The sequence below is a fragment of the Muscardinus avellanarius genome, assembly GCF_963383645.1.
Source record: "Muscardinus avellanarius genome assembly, chromosome: 1".
NCBI classification, from domain to species: Eukaryota; Metazoa; Chordata; class Mammalia; order Rodentia; family Gliridae; genus Muscardinus; species Muscardinus avellanarius.
Window position 1 is genome coordinate 144,376,154 of NC_137786.1, and position 4,974 is coordinate 144,381,127.

General features: G+C 38.3%; 1 pseudogene across 1 annotated transcript; it reads right to left on the reverse strand.

The window, feature by feature from the left end:
* Positions 1 to 1,872: 1,872 nt before the first annotated feature.
* LOC308277445 (polyribonucleotide nucleotidyltransferase 1, mitochondrial-like) lies at positions 1,873 to 4,665 on the reverse strand (annotated as a pseudogene). Its single transcript has 2 exons — positions 2,577 to 4,665; positions 1,873 to 2,083 (listed from the first exon to the last, which is right to left on the reverse strand). The product of its transcript is annotated as a polyribonucleotide nucleotidyltransferase 1, mitochondrial-like (transcript).
* Positions 4,666 to 4,974: the final 309 nt, after the last annotated feature.

Here is a 4,974-nt window from a genome sequence, read left to right on the forward strand (position 1 = left end):
CTCTGTATTTTTATGTAAGTCTAAACTCATTTGATATCTTTAATAGAAATTGGAGTTACAAAGATAATGAACAGTGAGTACAGGATAGCAGGGAAGCCCAGAGAACAGAGGAGACAGTAGGAGAGACTCAGAGAAGACTCTGCCCTGAGACAGAGGGCAGAGGACATCCACATGATCAATTGACAGTGGAAAGCTCATCACAACAGTCATCATATTTCTGAGGTACTAGGGGTGGAATCCAGGGGCATTCTACCTCTGAGCTACACCCCAGACTTAGTTTTTATTCTTTATTTTGAAACAGGGTCTCACTGAGTTGCAAAGGGCCTCACTAAGTAGCTGAGGCTGGTCACAAACTGCAATCCTCCTGTCTCTGCCTCTCAAATGCTGGGATAATGAGCATGAACCGCCACATCTGGCAACAATCATTATTTTAAAATAATCATAATTTTAAAAAATCAGCTTCATATGTAATAGAAACAAAGCCCATTGTTATGGGTTTAAATGTGTCTTAGGCCATGAAAGCCATTCTGAGTTCTCCCCTTCCTAACCTCACAGAGCAGCACGTAGCTCACAGATTCAGGGATGAAGCTCTGTGGCCAGGCGGCAGAGGCCAAGAAGAAAACCACTTATGTGGAGTGCCTTCAATGGCTGAAGCAATCAGAAATCCTAGTCTGGCCCCAGAGCTTCTTGGGAAACTACTGAAGCACTGAGGTTAGAGATAGAAAGCAAAGTGAAGACGGGGTAGGAAATCTGCAAATTAATTCCTAATGACAATAGGGTTTATAATAATGGTAAATTCTTCAAATAATATAACCTACCATTTCTCAAAGATGCTCTACCAAACAACAAAATAATTTTTTCCATAGGAATAGTTTATTATGCTCTTGTTCTCTAAAATCATTACCTATCTTCTTCATGGTCTTAGTGGAAGACTTTGGGTCTGAATTCCAAGACAGAAAAACAGAAAGGTAAGCCATGATTTAGACATATTCGATGGCAAAATGCTCATAGCCACATAGCCCAAACTTAGCTACCCTGATTTCTCCAAAATACTGTCTAATTATAAATGAAATCCAAAATATCTTGTCAGCATAATTTGATGAAATTAAACCAATCAGCTGTAGACAAATCAGTTTAAACAGTTCTGTTTACCTTAAGAAGAATGTTAATGTGTCATAAAAGGTCAACTCTTTTCTCCTTTACCCTTCTTTTTCTTCTTTTATTAGGGATTAAACTAAGAGGCATTTTCACTCTAGGCAATACCTTTGGCCCTATTTTTAATTTTTAATTTTGAAACAGGGTCTCTCTAAGTTCTAAGAGTCTCACTAAATTGTTAAGGTTGGTCTTAAACTTATAATCCTCTTCTATTGGTCTCCTAACCTTCCAAGTACTGGGATTACTGACCCAGTTCTTTTTTACACTTTTTTTTTTTTGGTGGTACTAAGGATGGAACCCTTTTACCTCTGGGCTATACTCTCAGACCTGTTTTATATTTTATTTTGAAACAGGGTCTCAAGCCAGCAAGACTGGCTTTGAACCTGCATGATCCCCCTGTCTCTGCCTCCCAAGCACGAGGATTACAAGCGTGCACCACCACACCTGGCCTCTTTTATACTTTTTAAACTGTGCTACATCTGTGTGAGGCAGGCCACTTACCCTTTCTGGCCTAGATTCTCCATTTCTCAAGTTTTCTTTTGTATGTACACTAAAATTTTTTTATACTTGATATGATTTCACTTTTTTGGCACATGTAAATGAATATTTTATTACAAATAATTAGAGTATATTCAGACTACATGTAAATCTATACATTAGAAGATATGCCTAACATTTTTCTCTACAGAATATCACCCTAGAATTCTTTTTAAAAAATCACGGGGAGGAATTGGATGATGACTATGAAATAGGTTCTCCCATTACAATACTGCTTGTGTCATTTAGAGTTTTAATAACAGTTGTACCTGGAGACTGAAGCACTTTATGAGAAAGCCTCATTCTTCCATCATCTGGATCACATCTGAAGTATTTTGCTTGAATTTCTTGATCAACTTCTAATCCTAGGGCAGTGGGATGTTTGATCTTTCTTTTTTTTCTCATGGTTTTTAAATTTTATTTATTTATTTATTTATTTATTTATTTATTTGTGGTACTGAAGATAGAACTCAGGTCATTCTATCTCCAAGCTATACCTCCAACCCTGTTTTTTATTCTTTATTTTGAAACTAGGTCTCACTGAGTTGCAAAGAGCCTCACTGAGTAGCTGAGGCTGTCTGAGAACCTGGATCCTCCTGTCTCCGTCTACCAAATGCTGGGATTACAAGTGTGCGCCACCACGGCAGGCTTTGTTTATTTTAAAATCAAGCTGAGGTGCTCCACTCATACTTGAGCCCTGCCGGTGCTCTGTCTAAGTTACTGGTACACCAAATGAAGACCTCAAACCAGCCAAACCAGTTATGAAATGTCATGATGGCCATTGAACAATACGAGTCAGAATTCCAAACCCTCAACTTCATTATCTCTACTTAGTTTGAAAGACTTCTCACTTTACAACAGAGAGAAAACTGAAACCTGGAGACATGAAATGTCTCTCCAAACTTTGATCGAGTTGTTTGTTATGAAGTAGTACTGCGGTCATATTTGGATATAGTTTTACCATTACTCCAGTGATTTGATTTCAGTTATTGTAGCAGTATAGACTGCTCCAAATTCTAATTGCTGCTCTTGATCATCTTTACAGATTTATGTAATGAAGTCTCTTGCCTCATGCATTGCAGTGGGTGTCAGTGCAAATATAGAATATGTTTCTTTATCCACTTGACTAAGTTACACCTGTTTCAGCTTGAAGTTTTTTTAAATGATATCCACCTGGTCCAACAAATTTTGCTCGTTTGGATAATGGGACCTGAACAGTTTCTATAATAGGTCCATTTTCTTTGCTAGATGCTCAAGGTTTTGAAATAGTTTTGAAATAGTTTTGTTCATAATCTGTAATAGCTCTTTCTTTGCCACTGTTGCTTGTTAAATAGACTGCATTACAATTTTTATTGGTATTCCAGGTAACTTAATATCAGCCTGTAATGCAGTTATTCCATTACTAGTACCATCTATTTTGAAATCCATGTCACCATAGTAATCTTCAATTCCCAGAATATCTGTCAGTAAACAATAATCTTCTATTTCACCCATCTCAGGACTTTTTTTGGCGACCAATCCTATTGCTATACCTGCCACAGCAGATGAAACTGGAACCCCTGCATCCATTAATGCCAAACTTCCACCACATGCAGATGCCACAGGAGATGCTCCATTTGACTCTAGAACTTCAGATGTGACTCTTATAGTAAAAGGAAAATCTTTGGGAATAACAGGATACAACGCTTTCTCAGCAAGAGCACCATGCCCAAGTTCTCTTCTATTTACACTAGTGACCTTGTCAATTTCATTAGTTGCATAAGGATAAAACTCATAGTGCAGCATGAAAATTTTATCTTTTATCCCATTTATAGCTGTTATAAGTTGATCTGACTTAATACTGGATTCTAATGAATCAAACGTAACAGTACAAAGCACCTGTGTTTGTCCCCTTTGAAATAATGCTGATCCATGAAGAGTTTTAAACATATCTACCTCACAACTTATATTCCTAAGTGAAGTCAAATCTTGTCCATCACACCTTTTGTATTCAATAAAATAATACTTCTATAAACCTCCTTTGCAACAACATTGAAGGATTCTATTATCTCATATAAACTTTTCGTTTAGTTGTTCCTCTGTATCTAATCTTATCTTGTTAACAACTTCATGAAAAATTTATCATGTTCATAATCTGTAAAACCTGTATAAAGTTTCTCCATGGCAAGTTTATGAATGTGTTTCACAATCTTTGGAGAAGGGGTAAATATCTTCTGAGGTGTCCTCTTGGTAACACCAATTTCTTTCACCAACTGCTGGATGCTCTGAATTCTCTGTTGGGAATGTTTCATTCAAACTTTGATAGCATGGCAAAAGTTCTGCTGTAAAATGTTCTCTGCAGAAGCTTCCAACATGACACACTGACTTTCAGGTGCTCCAGCAACCACTAAATTTAAAGTACTAGAAGACATTTATTTTCTTGTTGGTTAACAATACATTCTCTATCAATCATTCCTATTCGTATAGCCCCAACAGGTCCATTCCAAGGAATATGTAATAATGACAGGGCTACAGAAGCAACATTAACTGCTAGGGCATCGGGTTCATTAATACCATCTACTGCTAGTAGATTGCAAAGGACTTGTGTATCATAAAAGTAGTCAGCTGGAAATACAGGCCTAACTGAACAATCTGTTATTCAACTTGTAAGAATTTCTCTATCAGACGAACCAATCTCTCTTCTAAGATAGTTTGTGGGAATTCTATCCACTGCGGCAGCCTTCTGTCTGTAGTCAACCACCAATGGCATGAACTGGGAAGGTGAAGGTTTTGTTTTACTGACCGCTGTGATCATCACTGCAGTGTCACCTGACTGTTGCCTAAGTCCACAGCCACAGCTAGGGACCCTGTGCTACCCCATAGTGCTCGCACCTGCATGTAGGTGAGTGCCCCATTCCATCCTGGCATACAGAGGGCACCACTGCCCAGTGGCGGGAGCCAGAGGCACAAGCAGCACTGCCTGCAGGCCGCCATGACCCCAGCACATGATCCTGAGTTCACTTTTGACGTACCTGACTGTGGTCAAACTTGCTTTAAAAAGTCATATACTCAAGCCTAAGCAACAAAGATCTCTGTTAAGATGCAAAACATCCTGTCCTGAGAACCATTAATTCATTAAACTCTGTAAATATATTCAGATAAATTAACTTATTAGCCTTATTGGGAAGACCGAGACCAGAAGAAAAGGGATTCAAGCACATGAATAAAGATGGCAGAAATTAGAGGAAAAAAATGACCCAGAGGAAGAGTCCTTTGGGGGAAAAATGGACGGATCAGCATGCA